The sequence below is a fragment of the Sus scrofa genome, chromosome 2 (assembly GCF_000003025.6).
Source record: "Sus scrofa isolate TJ Tabasco breed Duroc chromosome 2, Sscrofa11.1, whole genome shotgun sequence".
NCBI lineage: Eukaryota > Metazoa > Chordata > Mammalia > Artiodactyla > Suidae > Sus > Sus scrofa.
In genome coordinates, this window is record NC_010444.4 from 102,816,743 (window position 1) to 102,837,021 (window position 20,279).

Sequence of the window (20,279 nt, forward strand, 5' to 3'; positions counted from 1 at the left end):
GGGCAGATTGCAGACATATGGACATGAGTACATATTGACATATATTATTAAAAATAGAAACTACCCAGAATTTTGGATTTAGTTGGAGTTATGAATGAATTCTGGTTTGCTTATACCACAACACAGACTTTTCTCTGCTAGATTTATACTTCACCCATTTGTATTTTCCGAGGACAATGCGTGTGTGTTGGTAAGCAAGGCATTTGAAATGAATGTAGCATTTAATCACAGAAATTCAGAGCCACTCCAAATTAGGGATACCAGAATTGCCATTGGCTAGAGCAGGTACAGCTCAGATAAAATTACATCCCAAGTCACAGCTGCAACACAGCACTAGCCAGCAGGCATCCTGTTGCCTCAAGGCCCAGGATCCCAGCTCACTTCTGACATCTTCTCACTTAGTCTTTCCTGATGCCTTCCTAAGTTGGAAACACTTGCTTCCTTCTTTATGCTCCAATTCACTTGCATTCAGTCTTGTATTAAAACTAGGTGCGTACAATTCTCTCTCGCTCAGCAGTTCCTTGGCCCCCTGAGAGAACATATCTGCCTCGTTTATGCCATGATACTTTGCATAAAGTAGATGCTCAGTCATTTTTGTTGAATAGTTCAACTCAGTGGCTGAGACTACTGGAATTAAAAACAACTACAAAAGTGTTGTGTTTTATTTCCTTTAAGCTCCAATACAAGGTTACAGCTTATCAGAGGTACTGAAATCTGACCTTGATAGTGGTGAATGGCACCCCATGAACAGCCTCATCTCTCCTAAAGTATTGAAGTCTTGGCAGCTCAGTCAAGCTGAAAACAGATTCTTGCTTGGGGTTTTGGAAGGAGACTCCAAATGCCTTTGTAGTTACCCAAGGGATGACACTCACCTTCGGTCAGCCCAGTCACTGATCCACTCTCCTACCCAGAGCTGTCTACACTCCCCCATAGAGCCTGGCCATGGGTCATGCTGTTTCCTCACATGATTCACTACTTGCTGTCTATATAGGCCTTTATAGTCTTAATGTTGCACACAAAAAGTGCTAGCCTGAGTAAAGAGTGAGACACTAAGTAAAAAAACCCATCTAGTATAGAAGGATTTAGTATAGTATCGTAAAATATACTGTTCTCTCTCCTTTTTTTTTTTTTTTTTTTAAGGCCTCACTTGCAGCCTACACCACAGCCACAGCAATGCCAGATCCAAGCTGTGACCTCAGGTCATGGCAACGCTGGATCCTTAACCCACTAAGCAAGACCAGGGATCGAACCCATAACCTCATGGATCCTAGTCGGATTTGTTAACCATTGAGCCACGAAGGGAATGCCCTCTCTCCTTTTTACAAATCACATTCTTCTCAGTTGAAATGCTTGTAACTTTTTCAGTGGTTTATTACATAAACATAGTAATATTTTTAAACTGTTGTTTCTTGATTAAATCAACTTTGATATTTTCCATTTCTGAATATTGTGGATTTATCTTATTTAGACACTACTCATTCTTTCTCCCATTATTTGGCACTATTTATTAATTTTAGATTTTCTATTGTTTCTTTTTCCAGGTCTGAGATAATAGTATGTTTTATTTCTCATTCCCTCAACTTTAGATGTATTTCTTGAATCAATACTGTACACGATTGCAAGACGATGATGATATTTGTTGGCTCTTTCAGTGTGATGGTTGTATCTTTCTATGTTTTCCTCATTTTTTAAAAATACACTTAACTCTATTTCTCTATTCTCCTTCTGGAACCCCACCGTGTTGAACATTGAACTTTGTGGATTGATATTTTGTGACTCTTGTCTTCTCTGTCATTTGTTTCATATTCTAATTTTTCCATTCTATGTTCTCATATTCTTTTTATCTTACTATCCTCTTATGAATTTTTGATTTTCAATTTTAAAAAAATTTAAGAGCTCTTACTGTGATCCGTCTCATTTTTGTAGATTCTTTTTCTTGTTTTTAAGGTTACAACATCATTTGTAAACTAATGAGGAGTCTAATTAGAATGAGAAAAACACTTATTCTGTTTTTTGCACTTCCACTATATTCTCCTGGGTCTATGGCTCTGATTTTATCTTGATCGGTTTTTTTTGATGCTGTTGTTCTTCCTCATATGTGTGGTAGTCCTTGCTTATCAGTTCCTATTTTAGGCTAAATGTTTAGGTTGTTTATTCCAGATTGGGATGCAGATTTCCTAGGATGCTCTTAGGCCTGTTTCTTTCCCCAGGATGCCTCTTCCCTGAATTGAAGACTCTTAGTATATATAGGTAGGGCTTGTAATCTGCAGGATTTTCGTAAGGGTGAGTGTGTGAGACCGGGAACCCAGAGTTCACACTAGCAGTCTACACTTTTCCTAGGCAGCTTACTCAATTCCTTTAGGTACCTACACTGCTTTTCTCTCATAAAAGTGAACACCGGGTTGCCTTTTATTCTGCATGCAGAGGTCCTGGGTATATTAGATGTATGAAAGTGTGTGTGTGTGTGTGTGTGTGTGTGTGTGTGTGAACTAGTGCAGCTATTTTATTGAATATCTTCAGTGACTCACTGTTTTCACCGTCCACCACTGTATCTGTTCCCTTTGAGCTGGGAGCCTCTCCAACATTCTATTGGAAATTAGGCTCCATGCTTTGTTGTGGCCCCTCCTGCTGTTTCGTGCTGCTGCCTCCTGTGCTCCATTTCACGTAGCCCTAGGATTCTGTCTGCTTTCCATTCCTAGGAATTTGTTGATTCATCTTTCTTGTTCTGTTTGTTGTGAAGGCTTCATTCTCTTGTGGATTTCTTTATTATCTTCCTCATTGTCTCAGGAAGAAGATAAGACAACCTGAGTTGTCAGCCCACTCTTCTGATCTGGAACTCCTTTCTCATACTCTTGCTATTGGTACTGCTTCCCAGTTTGATGAGTACTTCAGTGATCTTTTAAAGGAATTATTCTATAGAAAAATACTACCCTATAAAACTGTAAGCAGTTATAACTTCTATATCCAGCAGAAGCTGAAAACTACCATGCCTGAGGCATTTTAACTATATGACTCAATATTAACCAGTACATAGGGCTACATATGTGCCAGGCACTGCTCCAAGTACTTTACATATATTAACTCATTCAGTTGTTACACTAATACTATAAGGATAGCACTATAATTGTCCCCATTTTTACAGATGAGGAAACTGAGGCACAGAAAGGTTAACTAACTTGTGCAAGGTCACACAACTTATGAGTAAAAAAGCCAAGGTTCAAATTGCATCTCCTGAGACTTAGCTTTTAACCTTTATGCTACATTGCCTCTGATAATCATGTTATTAAAAAAATAAAAACATGAGGATAGAATAAATAAGGAATATCAAGTAATAGCTGATGAAATATATTCTTTAAGAAATACAGATTTTTTTGGAGTTTCCTTATGGCACAGTGGGTTAAGGATCCTGCGTTGTCACTGCAGCAGCCTGGTACCTGCTGTGGCATGGGTTCAGTCCCTGGCCTGGGAACCTTTACAGGCCATGGACACTGACAAAAAAAAAAAAAAAAGAAAGACATTTTCAAGAAGAGACAAAAAAAATGAATTTAATTCCATGGTAATGAGGAAGGCTGAATTATGGAATTATGTCTACACAATTAAAAATACTCTCAATGGAAGGCAGATGAGGAGTCAGGTAGAGAACCTTGCATATTTGCACTCTAAGCTGTCTGATAAGGGTGATAGCTGTGTAGATTGTGGATAGGAGAATATACATACAGAGAAAAAGGAATAGGGAGGAATTTCAAGAGAGTTAAAGCCAAGGATTAGCTGAGGCTCACAAAAACCACTAGAGACAGCAGCAGCAATCTTTAGAGCTATTTTCAGAACAATAGATAGATGAAAATTATAGGTCCATTGCTTGAGAATGAGGGTGTCATGTTGAAAGAAAACACTGTACTTCCGCTTTTTTTCTGCCTATACCAAGAAGAGTGACCTTTAAGCTGGCAGCATTGAGAGATCATTGTGTTAAGAGGTCATTGACATCCACCATAAGAGAAACTTAATGATAACTTAAATATTTTAGAGGAATTCAAATCCCAGGCCCAGACGAATTGCATTGTAGGCATTAAGCAGTCTCATTGATATGACCATAGTACTATTACATTCTTTGAGAAATTTTGGGAAACAGGGAAAAGAATTCAAAAGATTGGAGAAAGATTTGTAAGACCCCAATTTTCAAAAAGGGGAAGGTGGAAGATGATAGGTTATATAATGTGTTTTAAGTATGTGCTACCCTTTCCTGCAGGTACCTTTCAACTGAGCCTTTCTGTACAGGAAGATTTTACTTCCCAGCTCATCAGAAGGGCTTGGCCATGTGTCTTACTATGGCCAATGGAATGTAAGAAGTGACATTATGCTACTTCCAAGCAGAATCTTTAAAAAACACTGTTTTCTGCCATCATTGTTAAAATATATGTTATCAGTTGTTTGCATGACTGCATAGATGTTATATTTCTCAAGTTTACATAAGAGCCATTACATAAGACACTCTCTGGAAAAGAGATTCAATGTGTTGGATGGCAAAATTAGAATTGCAAATGATATAATCTGTTGAAAAGATACTGAAGCAAATGTGATAGAATATATAACTTGAAGTTGTGTTACTTGAATATATATGTAACTTGAAGTATTTTCAAACATCAGTTGTACTGGATGAAGGAGATCTGCTTGCTGAATTTCAGGTTAAAGCAGATAGTATGGATTGTTTCAAACCTCAAGTAATATCAGTTTGCTGGTGAAAGTGAATATGATCTGAAGCTATAATAATAATTGTTTAGTGTTCAGATCATTAAAGGGATTATTATGTGTTAGTATTATGCCCAGTTCTGGGTCCTATCCTTTAATAGGTATATTGATAAGACCCAAGATGTTGAGGTCAGTTTGTTGGGTAGAGTTGGACAGGTAGAGCAAGTGTGCCTAAACCTAAAACAGAGGACACCTGGTCTGTAAGAGAAAGGCTATCAGAGGAAGAGAGGAAAGTAGTTGCAAATGTGTCCACACCTAAGGGAGGAAGCTGGTTAAACATTTATATATCAAGAACTGCCTACCTGCTTTAATGCATTTGACCATACTCCTGCCTTCCTAATCAGCCCCGCTTCCTGGTGATATTAAGTTCTGAATACATAGAAGGGATGAATAGTGAATAAACATGTATCATGAAAGAGCTTTCTAACCCTGGTTGAACATCAGGATCATTTGGGGGAGCTTTAAAAAATACAGATACCAAGCCTCACCTCAGACCTACTAATTTCTGGTGGTGGGCCTCAGGAATGTGTATTTTCATAAAACTCTATTGAATCTAACGATTTGTGAGCCACTGTGTCATGTGAAGTGGTAGGTGTTCCACAGGCAAGAGTTGAAGGAGAGAACATTGGTACATCAGTACAGGAGGCAATATACCTTTAGGAATATTGGTTACCTGGGGCAGTGGTTCCCAGATTTTGGTCTTCAAGTACCAGTACAACTCTTAAAAGAAATAGGACTCATCAACACTGGATGGCTGACTAGTATAACAAACCAACCAACCATGCAAGCTACCTATTATCCCTACAGTTTCATTTACAACAAAAATTAAATTTCTAAAGGACCTGGCAGAACATAATATAGAAAAAAAGCCCAACAATCTCTTAGATCGAATGAACTTAGCCACTTTTCTGCTTTTACCATGGACTGTTGACAATTTCTTCACATTGTGCCATCATTTGGCATGTCAACATTTGAGAGGTAACAGTGTAGGGTGTGTGCAGTTCTATATGATCTCTGGCAACATGTTGCTCCATTGTTAGGGGGGTGAAGTGGCTCACAGCTGGGTTAGAGACCCTAGTTCTGACAGTGGTGGAGGGGAAGGCTCTGAAAAGAGAGTATTGACGGTACAGGAGAGCACAGGGATACCTTGGATGATAGAGCAATTGCTTGGGAAACCGGCTCTTTAGCTATAGAAGAAAAAAAAAAACGTATGGGTACCTGAAGTTAAATGCATTAAAATGCATGAAGCGCTTTCATATACATAATACCCCTTATTATGCCAGAGGGCAGAGCTGTAGACCTACAGGAGGAAACTGAAGCTGACCCGTTTCAATTTAAAGTAAACAAAAGCTTTCTGACAATCAGACCTTTTCAACAGACATTAACACACTATATGGAGATGGGATTATCCCCTCTGGAAGAGCTCAAAACTTAGAAATATGGTATATTAGGAGTTTGGGATTAACATATACACAGTACTATATATAAAATAGGTAAATAATAAGGACCTACTATATAGCACAGGGAACTCTACTCAATATCTTATAATAATTTATAATGGAAAAGAATCTAAAAAAGAATGTATATATTATATATATAATATATAATTATAACTGAATCACTTTACTATACAATTGAAACTAATACAACATTGTAAATTAACTCTACTTCATTTAAAAAATAAAAGAAATGTGGATTAAAGAGTACTGGACTAAAAAAACTAAGTTGTTTTCTAAGCCTGGTAGGCCTCAATAACACCTGGAAAGCCTTTGTTGGGGTGGGGGGGGCACCGGCGGCATATGGAGATTCCCAGGCTAGGGATCTAATTCTTTATGGCTTCAATCAACTGAATATATAAACATTGCTCAATTTTTTTGAAAGTCTAACCCTTGGGAAAATTTTTTCAATTATCCATTGAGCCATTCAATACCTTAGAAATATATTCTCATAAACACATTTTCTGTCTCTTCTTTTAACAGCAAGGCTCTATTTGCATGTTATTCATTTACATATTCAACAAAAACCTAATGGGAGCTAACTTTATGCCAGATACAATACTGGACATTGGGTAAACAAGATCTCTGCTCCCATGCATCAATGTTCTGATAAAAGGAAAGAGAAACAAACTTATAGGAAAATATATAAAGAGTTTCAGCTAGGGACAAGTGCTGTAAGGAAATTAAACGAATCGGATAGCTATTGGGGTACTCTTCTTTCTTTTTTATTTTTATTTATTTATTTTTGCTTTATAGGGCAGCACCCATGGCATATGGAAGTTCCCAGGCTAGGTGTCACATCAGAGCTCTATCTGGCAGCCTATGCCACAGCCACAGCCACAGTAACCTGGGATCCAAGCCTCATCTTCACGACACCACAGTTCACAGCAACGCCAGATCCTCTACCCACCAAGCGAGGCTAGAGATCGAACCTGCATGGATACTGGTTGGATTAGTTTCCAATCTAATCAGTCTCTTTGTAGAGAACAGACCACAGTCAGGTAAAAGTGGAATGAGGAAGACCAGCTGGAAGGCTGTAACATTGGTTCAGTCTAGAGATGATGGCTTTTTAGAGTAAAGTTTTTTGTGTGTTTTGTTTTTTGTCTTTTTGCCATTTCTTGGTCCACTCCAGCGGCACATGGAGTTTCCCAGGCTAGGGGTCGAATCGGAGCTGTAGCCACCAGCCTACACCAGAGCCACAGCAACACGGGATCTGAGCCATGTCTGCAACCTATACCACAGCTCACAGCAACGCCAGGTCCTTAACCCACTGAGCAAGGTCAGGAATCGAACCCGCATCCTCTGGTTCCTAGTCGGATTCGTTAACCACTGCGCCACAATGGGAACTCCTACAGTAAAACTTTGACTGAGGGAATGTTTGTCAAAATCACATGTATGACTCTTACAACATGATTCTTGAACTTGTATTTTTCAACCTTAATATGCAGGTGTCCAGCAAATATCATTAGTCATTTCTCCCTGCTCTTAGCTTACTGCTGCCCTTAGTTGAGAATTCCTAGGTTAGATGATTGTGCAGGACAACTTGGGCATTATCAGGCCAAATGGTATACATCCCAGTTAAAATCCAGAGAGTAATACTCAAGTTGTTTCTGCCATTTCCGATTTTCTTCCTACAGGTTCTCTTTCCCAATTTCTAACACTTAATTTTCTGTCCCCAGAGGAACACAGACTCCCAGCATCTCCCCTCTCATCTGCCAACCCTAAAAGACACATAGATCTTAATTTTTATGCTGTTGTTTTGAGGGATTTTTTTTTTTTTTTGGTATATAGAGGAACACAGAGATTAATATAAATAAAAATGTAGAAAATGCCTCAATTTATTCCAAAATAGGAAGGGAGGGTGAACAAGTTACCTTTCCATTTCATTAAATCCCAAGTACAACTGGAGGGGGTGGAACGTATTTTCAACATCTTTTTTTTTTTTCTTTTTTTAAGGGAAGTAATATGTTGACCTGGCTGTTGATAAGAAAATAATAAAATCTGGGAGTTTCCATTGTGTCTCAGCAGTTTAAGAACCCACCTAGGAGTTCCCGTCGTGGCGCAGTGGTTAACGAATCCGACTAGGAACCATGAGGTTGCGGGTTCGATCCCTGCCCTTGCTCAGTGGGTTAACGATCCGGCGTTGCCGTGAGCTGTGGTGTAGGTTGCAGACGCGGCTCGGATCCCGCGTTGCTGTGGCTCTGGCGTAGGCCGGTGGCTACAGCTCCAATTCGACCCCTAGCCTAGGAACCTCCATATGCCTCGAGAGTGGCCCAAGAAATAGCAACAACAACAACAACAACAAAGACAAAAGACAAAAAAAAAAAAAAAAAAAAGAACCCACCTAGTATCCATGAGGATGTAGGTTTGATCTCCATTCTCACTCAGTAGGGTAAAGATTTGGTGTTGCCATAAGCTGTGGTGTAGGTTGTGGATGCAGCTTAGATCCTGTGTTGCTGTGGCTGTGGTGCAGACTGGCAGCTGCAGCTCCAATTTGATCCCTTGCCTGGGAACTTCCATATGCTGCAGGTGCATCCCTAAAAATAAAAAATGAAAAAGAGAAGATAATAAAACCTAATGTTTATTGAGTGATTGATATGTGCCAAGCATTGTTGCCCAGGGTCTTCTTGGAGTGTTTCTCTTATTGTTATCCCTCTTCACAGATGAGGAAACAGGTACAGAACTATTAAGTAATTTGCTCCAGGTCCCACAGAGAGTGAGGGACCAACCTAGAATATATACATTTTTTTCTTTTTGAAGTCCACATGTGTGGCATATGGGAGTTCCCAGGCTAGGGGTCCAGTTACAGCTGTAGCTGCTGGCCTATGCCACAGCCACAGCAACGTGGAATCTGAGCCATGTCTATGACCTACACCATAGCTCATGGCAACGCTGGATCCTTACTTAATCCACTGAGCAAGGCCAGGGATCAAACCCTCATCCTCACAGATACTAGTCAGATTCCTTTCCACTGTGCCACAACAGGAACTCCCCACCCCAGGATTTAAGCCAGCTTTTTCTCTTCCTTAGGCTCTGCTACCTTTCCTGGTAAGAGCACTTTAATCTGTAGAGAAAGGAGGAGGCTTTGCAGCTGTGATGCTAAAGATCCATTCACCAGGTATGTGCCCTGCCTTCCTAACTCCTCCTCCAGGCTCTCTGTGCTCAAGCCACCTTTTTACCTGGGGAGCATCGCTTTCAGTCCCAATTTGCATCAGTCTATCCTTCACTTAGGTCTTTATTGATAATTATGTCTTTAAGTATGAGGTTGCCAAAATTAAAAGAAATATTCCTCCTCTCCTTATTGTTGAATTTCTGACTTGCATGGTCCAGTACTTTTTTGCTTTAATGGCTGCTGTTTGCTTCTTGGTGGGTGTTCTCCTCATGTCTGAAGGGGGGACCGGGAAGGCCAAGTTCGCTAAGCTAGAGGGATACAAAGCTTTCTTCTTTGTGGTTTGTCCCCTTGAGTGTTGAGACATTCATTTATCAGCTTGTCCCTCTCACAGGTATACTCTTGGTCACAGCAGGCTCCAGGAGATTACTTGTCTCACTACTGAATTTTCTTTATATGTTTTTTTTTTAAGTATGTATGAAATTATAGTCTTGAGCTTTCCTTTTTCATACACAAACTAATCATTATGAAACCCAATAATGATCCCCGAGGGAAAAACCACATGGAGCGAAAGGGCTCAGACGTGGAGTGAGGGTGTTGGACAACAGACATCATTCCGGGACCCGTGGACACGATTCTTTCCAGGGGGTCGGTACACTGCATTTTTATGACCTGAAATTATTTTTCAGGATATTACACCATAGTTTCCACAAAGCACAACTGTGTGCTAAAATGTCCGTTTTGCATGCTCCATATTGTTCTTGAGCCTGAAATTGCAAGGTTTGCATATCATGTATTATTGATCTGATGTTTTGACTTAAAAAAGACAGGAGAGGGGGAAAGCTTACAGGACAAGAAAACTCATAAACACTCCTTGAGATAAAGGGACTGATTTTCTGTAATCTGTTTGACAAAAATGCTTTAACATTTTATCCTTGTGGATGATGTAACTAGAGGATGGTTAATTGATGATTTGCCTTTGAATATAAGAAAGGAGTGTGAGGGAGAAATTCTTATAAAATCAGAGATTTAAATATGATTTCTTTTCATAAAATGGAAGATGAGTATACCTCAGCATTTACTTTTGAGAAAGAAAGATTCTGGCATTCAGTTTTAAAGGAAAAGCAGTCCTGTTCTTGGGCCAAAATCAGGACAAGGAATGTTCTGGCATATTTGCCTTTCAGAAAAGGCGGGGTTGGGGAATAGGAGTGGGAATATTACTTTTTTTTTTTTTTTCTTTTTGTCTTTTTGTTGTTGTTGTTGTTGCTATTTCTTGGGCCGCTCCCGCGGCATATGGAGGTTCCCAGGCTATGGGTTGAATCGGAGCTGTAGCCACCGGCCTACGCCAGAGCCACAGCAACGCGGGATCCGAGCCTTGTCTGCAACCTACACCACAGCTCACGGCAACGCCGGATCGTTAACCCACTGAGCAAGGGCAGGGATCGAACCCGCAACCTCATGGTTCCTAGTTGGATTCGTTAACCACTGCGCCACAACGGGAACTCCGGAATATTACTTTTATCTTCTAGCAAAATCTATTCTTAAGAAAGACTCAAGAACTTATTTACACTAAAGAGAAAATGACTGAACACTGCTTAAAATACCACCTCTCTCTTCCAAAGCAAGTTATAGTTTCAAAAGGATCAAATCTTTAGGTGAAAGAGTAAACTCTTTCCAATTATGATTTATTTATGTATTTGTCTTTTTTGCTTCTTTTCAAAAAGTTAATATTGAATTTTGTTCCAAAAAGGAGATTTAAGGCCTAATACAATTAATAATAAATAATTGACAACATAATTGAGATTACTAATATTGGGAATTTGAGGTTTTAGGGCAACATGGGAAGAACTGTTTATTTTATCTTGAAATCTTACTGGAGCAGGAGTTGGGTGGAAGGATCAATTCCCTTATAGTACAGCTTTTTGGCACATGTGAGATAATTTTTGGTCTAAAGTTAGTGTTTTTTAATCTCTCAGCTTGCATGGGGCATTTAGTACAGTTTACTATTCTAGCGTTAGTTCTTTGATAGCCTTCTTTTTGGTTATTTATTAACCTCATTTTAAAGTATAACTTAATCATTCAAGGAAGGTACAAAGTTCAGTTAATGTTTTCTATTGTTCCTAATTATGATAACATATAAGACCGCTGTATAACTTGAAACACCTCCTAAAACATAAAATTCCTATATGAAGCAATTAGCCTGTGGGGCACTGGCTCTGGATATCAGCATCATTCAGGGTAATCCTGCAGTAATAGAAAAATACTGCCACGTCAGTGGAATGTTTACATATTATCTGTGTTGCAGATAGTCTATGTGCTTCAGTTCTTACCTTCTCCACCTCCTCCTGCCCCTGTTGCTCTCCATATAAGGACAGGATGGCAAAGGAGATGAAATACTCCTTTAGGGGAATCCAGAAGGAAGAGAGCAGTAGATTTCCTCTTCTCTAGAGATGTCTATTTTGCAACTAATCAAGGAGGATAAATTGCTTAGGATCCAGAATTCTAACTGAACACAAGGGTTCAGTTTTCACCCCATTTGAAATAGTGTAAAAAGGAGCCCTAGAAGACTGGAGTAAGTTTCTAGGTGCTTTATTTACCAAACAGGAAAAGATTGTATTTCCCTTACCTGTCTTCCCAGAACCTAGAAGAGTGGCTAAATATATATGCATTCAGTAAATACTTGTAAGGTGAACGGATACTGGAATCTTCCTTCTGAGACCTCATTTCTAAGTGTCCATGTAATAGCTCTGAGGTACTTTTCAGGTAGCGGAAATTGTTCAGTTCCTACCCTGTGGATTGACTGAAGATGAACAAACTCCTGCTCATTATACTGAGTTTATCCAAGGTGCTCAGCTCTGGAATCAAGTTGCTTGGATTCTAATGTACCTTCACTATTAGCTAGCTGTGTAAATGGAGAGAGGTTGCTTAGCTGTTCTGGTGCTCGATTTCCTCAACTATAAAAGGGGTTGTTAGGAGAAAGAACTGATGTAATAAGTGCACAGTACTGGACAGCCATGGTCTGATAAATATTAGCCAGCAGCTGTAGTACCCCTAGCTTTGGGAAAGATCAAGTCCTACCTGCTAAAAAGAAGACTCTATTTGGCTGGAAATAATAGGAACTTCAAGGAGTTAAAGAAGAATTTCCAACTACCTGTGGCTTTTCAAGTTATGTGATAATTAAAGGAACATTGTAAAGACTGCTTTCCAGAAAGAGGTAGACAGCCATGCAAAAGGTTTTGAGTTAGGAATAAATGCTAGTGGATTTCTCTCTTAAAAGAGATTTTTAGAATTTTTTTCCAATAAAATGAAGAGAATTTATGTGTCTAAAAAATTAAAAAATAAGTTTAAAAGCCTTAAGGATGAGATTTTACTTTGAAGTTATTTTTCTTTAACAAACATAACATTCTAGCCAAATATTTATTAAGAAACAACTACATCCTAAGCATTGTGTTAGGTTCTTGGGAAGATAAGTGAAAAGGTGTGGTGCCTATCCTAAATAGTCAGATAAATGATGCCCTTCAAAATCATTATCCTGGGATCCCATGTATTTATTGCTCTCAATACCTTCAAAAAACTTTTGAACAATGCCTTCAGAGTCATTGCCCAAGCCACACAAATACAGTGTGGCCTCTTGTTTTGGAAGGACTAATATTCAGCTGACATTAAAATACCACAAATCTCCTTTATTGGTTAGTTAATGCCACATCTCAGAAACCTCCACATGTAACTGCTACACTTTCCCCTATTGGACCCTCTAGAAATCCTCACAATCCTGCTACTAAAGAGTTAATACATGGATCTTGGTCAAAGTCCTCCAGTACCTTGCTCTAGTGACATCTGTTCTGATTGATCTGTTTCCTGCCAAACCTATTGCTGAATATTTAAAAATCACTCCTAATTTTGAGTGTCATATTGCATTTCCCCTAATCCTTTTGTCACATGGTGCACCAAGGGTCCCATCTCCTACTCTAGATTACTGTTAGCTATTGATGAAGACTTAATCCAACTTTAAAGGGTGATGCTTGGCTATCTTTAAAGACATTTGTTAAAAGCAAACAGAGTAAAGGCACATCCATAAGAAAGGTCCTAAGATGGTTCTGAACAAAGGCAAACGTCATCAAGATTTGTCTAGGGTGTCCCAAGATGACTTCTCTGAGGGGATTCATTCATTTCCTATGTGAATTCCAATGATTTTATGAACAGAAAGAATAATACCAAGCCAATCACTTTAGAGTCACATCTTGCATATTAGATGAATGTCTGCTTCTAAAAGAGTTGCATTTTGAAGTCATAAAGGGATATGATAGGCATTTTGGAATTACTAATACCCAGGTATAAAAATAACTGAATATTTCTTCTAATGACAGTGTGATTCAGAATCATTCAAAATCGCATAGTGTAGCACAATCATAGAGGAAAGAGAAGTTTTTGTTGGGGAACATGAATCCAGAAACATGTTATAAAATATGCTTATTTTTAATAGGTGGATTTGTATGTGGGGATCTAAATTTATTTTTACTTTGTTATAAGATGCTCAAAAAGCAAAAGTGCCAATTGGCAAAACAAAATAAAGCAAAAAGGAAACTAAATAAAGCAAAGACAAAACTATTTATTGATTGGTGAGACCCAATTTTGAAAGGAATGAATATCTGATACTTGTGCTAAGTGACAGTTTACTTTAGGTTGGTAAATGTAGAAGGTTGATAAATGGTGTTTAATAAAATTTCTACTGGTTCAACTACTAAACCATTCTTTGAAAATCAGTAGATTTCAATCAGTGTGATACACCATATTAACAAACTGAAGAATAAAAACCAAATGTCATCTCAATAGAGGCAAGAAAATATTTTGACAAAATTCAACACCCATTTCTGATAAAACCCTCAGAAAATAGGCATAGAGGAAACCTACTTCAACATATAAAGGCCATATATGACAAAGCCACAGCTAACATCATTCTCAATGGTGAAAAGTTGAAAGCATTTCTGCTAAGATTAGGAAGAGGACAAGGATATCCACTTTAAATACTTTTATTCAACGTAATTTTGGAAGTCCTGGCCATAGCAATCAGAGAAGGAAAAGAAATAAAAGGAATTCAAATTGAAAAAGAAGTGGAATTGTCACTCTTTGCAGATGACATGATACCATATGTAGAAAATCCTAAAAATACTGCCGGAAAACTACTAGCAGTCATCAATGAATTTGGTAAAGTTGCAGGATACAAAATTAAGACAGAAGTCTCTTGCATTCCTATACACTAGCAAGAAAAGATAAGAAAGAAAAACAAAGGAAACAATCCCACTTACCATTGCATCAAAGAGAAGAAAATACCAAGGAACAAACCTACCTAAAGAGGCAAAAGACCTGTACCTGAAAACTATAAGACGTTGATGAAGGAAATTGAAGATGACACAAACAGATGGAAAGATATACCATACTCTTGGATTGGAAGAATCATATTTTAAATGACTGTACTACCCAAGGCAATCTACAGATTCAGTGAAATCCCTGTAAAATTACTAATGGCATTTTTCACAGAACTAGGACAAAAAAACCTTTATGGAAACTCAAAGGACCCAGAATAACCAAAACAATCTTGCAAAAGAAAAACAGAGCTAGAGGAATCAGGCTCCCTGACTTCAGACTGTACTACATAGCTAGAGTCATTAAAACAATATGGTACTGGCACAAAAACAGAAGTATAGATGAGTGAAACAGGATAGAAAGCCCATAAATAAACCCATGCACCTATAGTCAATTAATCTATGACAGAAGAGCCAAGAATATGCAATGGAGAAAAGACAATCTTTTCAATAATTGGTTCTGGGAAAACTGGACATCTACATGTAAAAAAATGAAATTAGAACATTCTCATTGCCATTTTAAGCCTAGTTTTCCAGTTGACTCTATGTTTCTCTTTTCTTTTCTTTTTTTGGCTGGATGGTTTCCACTTATTTTATACTTGAGAACTTTTCAGTTTTTGTGAATGTAATGTTTGGCTTTGATTTGTGGTTGCCCTGTTTTTTAAGTATGTTAACACCTTCCTATATCTGCTTTCTTTAGCCTGATAATCGTATAGGCTCAAACACATCATTAAGATTAAAAAAAAAAATCTATCTTTTCTTACTTCCCTTATCCACATTGTATGATATTGATGTCTTCTTCTTCTTCTTTTTTTAATTAACATTTTCATGTTTGGATCTGTATGCTGCCTCATTTAAGTGACTGCTTTCCAACTGTGGTTTCCTCCATCCTAGTTCTTCCTTTTTTTTTTTTTTTTTTTTTTAGATTTAGAGAAGCCCTTTCAGTATTTCTTTTAGAATGGGTTTCCCATTGATGTACTCTTTCAGCTTTTGTTTGTTGGAGAAATTCTTTATTTCCCCTTCTATTTTAAATGATATTCTTGCTGGATAGAGTATTCTAGGTTGCAGATTTTTTCTTTTCAGCTCTTTTTGCCATTCCCTTCTGCCTGTAGTCTTTCTGTAGAGAAATCAGCTGATATCCTTATTGGGATTCCCTTATAGTTAACACTTTGCCTTTCTCTTGCTGCCTTTAGGATCCTTTTTAAATTTTACCATTTTTATTATAATATGTCTTGGTGTGGGCCTGTTTGGGTTCAACTTATTTGAGGCCCTCTGTGCTTCCCTTATCTTGATATCAGTATCCTATAGATTTGGAAAGTTTTCAGCCATAATTTCTTCAAATATATTTTCAATCCCCTTTTCTTTTTCTTCTGCTTCTGGACTTCCTATTATGCATAGATTGGCCCACTTTATATTATCCCATAGGTCTCTTACATTGCTTTCATGATTTTTTTCATTTGATTTTGTGTCTGCTGTCCTATTTGGGTGACTTCCATTATTCTATATTCCATGTCACTAATTCATTCCTCTGCATTATTCATTCTGGTCTTTATTGCTTTCAGCTTGGTTTGTACCTCTGCAAATGAATTTTCCAGTTTATCTTGGCTCCTCCTTATATTTCCTAGCTCATTTCTGAGGGAATCTGCATTAATGTTCATATCCTCTCTTAATTCCTTAAGTAGTTTCACTATCTCCCTTTTGAACTCAAAGTCTGTCAGACTGCAGAGGTCTGTTTCATTACTGATTGCTTTAGGTGAATTCTCCTGTTGCTTTAACTTGAACATTCCTTAACATAATTAAAGCCATTTATGACAAACCCACAGCAAATGTAATATTCAATGGAGAAAAGCTGAAACCTTTCCACTAAAATCTGGAACAAGACATGGGTGCCTTCTCTCACCACTGTGATTCAACATTGTATTGGAAGTTCTAGTCACAGAAATCAGACAAACAAAAGAAATTAAAGGCATCCAAATAGTGATAGAAGAGGTAAAATTGTCACAGTATGCAGATGACATGATACTATATATAGAAAACTCTAAGGACTCAGCCCAAAAACTACTCCAACTGACCAACAAATTCAGCAAAGTAGCAGGATATAAGTTTAACATTCAGAAATCAGTCACCTATCTATATGCTAAAAATGAAATATTAGAAAATGAATATAAAAATACAATACCTTTTAAAATTGCACCCCCAAAAAATCATATACCTGATCAAGGAGGTAAAAGACTTGTATGCTGAGAACTATAAAACATTAATCAAGGAAACTAAAGAAGATATAAAGAGATAGAAAGATACTCCATGCTCCTGGGCTGGAAAAAATAATATTGTAAAAATGGCCATACTACCCAAAGCTATCTACAGATTCAGTGTGATCCCTATTAAATTGCCCACAACATTTTTCACAGAACAAGAACAAATAATCCAAAAATTTATATGGAACCGCAAAAGACCCAGAATTGCCAAGGCAGTTCTGAGGAACCAAAACCAAGCAGGAGGCATAACTCTCCCAGACTTCAGGCAATATTACAAAGCTACAGTCATCAAGACAGTGTGGTATTGGTACCAAAACAGACAGACAGACCAATGGAACAGAATAGAGAACCCAGAAATAAACCCAGACACCTATGGTCAGTTAATCTTTGATAAAGGAAGCAAGAACATAAAATGGGAAAAAGACAGTCTATTCAGTAAGTATTGCTGGTAAACCTGGACAGCTGCATGTAAATCAGTAAAACTAGAACACACCCTCACACCATGAAAATAAACTCAAAATGGCTTAAAAACTTAAATATAAGACCAGACACCATCAAACTCCTGGAAGAGAACATAGGCAAAACATTCTCTGACATCAACTCATGAATATTTTCTGTGGTCAGTCTCCCAAAGCAACAGAAATAAAAGCAAAATAAACCAATGGGACCTCGTCAAACTGACAAGCAAAGGAAACCAAAAAGAAACCAAAAAGACAACTTACAGAAGGGGAGAAAATAGTTTCAACTGAGAGAACTGACAAGGAACTAATCTCTAGAATATACAAGCAACTTATACAACTCAACAGCAAAAAAACCAACAACCCAATTGAAAAATGGGCAAAAGACCTGAATAGACATTTTTCCAAGGAAAATGTACAGATGGCCAACAAGCACATGAAAAAATGCTCAACATCCCTGATTATTAGAGAAATGCAAATCAAAACTACCATGAGATACACCTCACACCAGTCAGAATGACCATCATTCATAAGTCCACAAATACCAAATGCTGAAGGGGGTATGGAGAAAAGGGAACCCTCCTGCACTGTTGGTGGGAATGTAAGCTGGTACAACCACTATGGAGAATAGTATGGAGGTACTTAGAAATCTATACATAGAACTACCATATGACCAGCAATCCCACTCTTGGGATATATCTGGAGAAAACTTTCCTTAAAAAAGACACATGCACCTGCATGTTTATTGCAGCACTATTCACAATAGCCAAGACATGGAAACAACCCAAATGTCCATTGACAGATGCTTGGATTAGGAAGATGTGGTATATATACACAATGGAATACTACTCAGCCATAAAAAAGAATGAAATAATGCCATTTGCAGCAACATGGATGAAACTAGAGACTCTCATCCTGAGTGAAGTAAGTCAGAAAGAGAAAGACAAATACCATGTATAACTTATATCTGGAATCTAATATGTGGCACAAATGAATCTTTCCACAGAAAAGAAACTCATGGACTTGGAGAATAGACCTGTGGTTGCCAAGGGGGAGGGGGAGGGAGTGGGAGGGATTGGGAGCTTGAGGTTAATGGATGCAAACTATTGCCTTCGGAATGGATTAGCAATGAGATCCGGCTGTGTAGCACTGGGAACTATGTCTAGTCACTTATGATGGAACATGATAATGTGCGAAAATAGAATGTATACATGTATGTGTAACTGGGTCACCATGCTGTACAGTAGGAAAAAAATGTATTGGGGAAATAATTTAAAAAAAAAAGAACATTCTCTTATGCTATGCTAAAATATAAACTCAAAATGGATGAAAGACCTAAATGTAAGAGTTTATACTATAAAACTCTTAGAGGAAAACAGAGGCAGCACACTTTAATGTAAATCACAGCAATATCTTCTCAGATCCACCTCCCAAAGTAATGAAAATAAAAACAAAACTAAATAAGTGGAACCTAATTAAACTTAAAATCTTTGTCACAGAAAAGCAAACCATTAAAAAAAGAAAAAAAGAAAAGACAACCCACAGAATGGGAGAAAAATCTTTGCAAACAAGGTGACTGACAAGGGCTTAATCTCCAAAATATGCAAAAATCTCATACAGCTTTATATGTTAAAAAACCCAATCAAAAAATGGTCAGAACGTCCAAATAGACATTTCTCTACAGAATACAGGCGAATGGCCAAAACGCACATGAAAGGATACTCAATCTCACGAAGGGAGAAATGCAAATCAAAGTACAATGAGGTATCACTTCACACCAGTCAGAATGGCCACCATCAAAAGTCTATAAACAATAAATGCTGGAGAGCGTGTGGAGGAAAGAGAACTCTCCTATACTGTTGGTTAGAATGTAAATTGGTGCAACCACTATGGAGAACAGCATGGAGATTCTTTAAAAAACTAAATATAAAACTACCATATCATCCAGCCATCCCACTCCTGGGCATATATCTGGAGAAAACGACAGTTCGAAAAGATAGGTGTGCCCCAGTGTTCATTGCAGCACTATTTACAATAGCCAGTGCATTTGTAGTAGCCTAAATGTCCATCGGTGGAGGACTGGATAAAGAAGATGTGTAATATATATACAATGGAATGTTTCTGGGCAATAAAAAAGAACAAAATAATATTATTTGCAGAAACATGGATGGACTTAGGACTTAACCATACTAAGTGAAGTAAATCAGACAAAAAGACAAATATTGTATAATATCACTATGATAAAATAATTACAAATGGGTAGAAAGTTTTTATAAATGAGATAAACAAAAAGATTACCTACAGTCCTACCACCTGTAACAAGCATCAGCATTTTTTGTGTATGTTGATATGCATTTTCTGTGTATGTGTATTGTAGGGATATATATATGTGAATGTGTGTATGATTTACAAAAATAATCATATTCATAACCTCTTACATGACATACTGTGATATCTGTCAATGTAAGCCACTAAATAGTACTATACATAATTTTGTGTAGGGATTGCATAATATTCTATCATACATAAATATCTTAATTTATTTCACTAATCTTTTTTGGGCATTTAGATAACTTTTAATCTTTTAGCTATTATGTTGTAGAGACTTTTGGCCATTTGAAGAATTTAAAATAATTTTTGTGCTATTATTTCCTTGGACAGTTAAGCCTATGAATCCCTTCTCAGAATATTTTTTTTTCATAAAATATATAGGGTTACAGAAGAAACCAATTATATTGAAAGGGTTATCAAAATATTTTTAAAAATTTGTGACTTATGTGCTTCCTTATCAACATATTAAATAACAGGATCTAGTGACACATCTTGTAATAACAATAATTTTAACTAGT

At 37.5% G+C, this 20,279-nt stretch overlaps 1 long non-coding RNA gene across 1 annotated transcript in view; it reads left to right on the plus strand.

The window, feature by feature from the left end:
• The window catches only part of LOC106508433, a 661,471-nt gene that overhangs the window by 225,155 nt on the left and 416,037 nt on the right, over window positions 1-20,279 (plus strand). The window contains exon 6 of the long non-coding RNA XR_002342060.1: window positions 9,273-9,360. This is a non-coding gene — a long non-coding RNA (uncharacterized LOC106508433). The remainder of the gene's footprint in view (window positions 1-9,272; window positions 9,361-20,279) is intronic.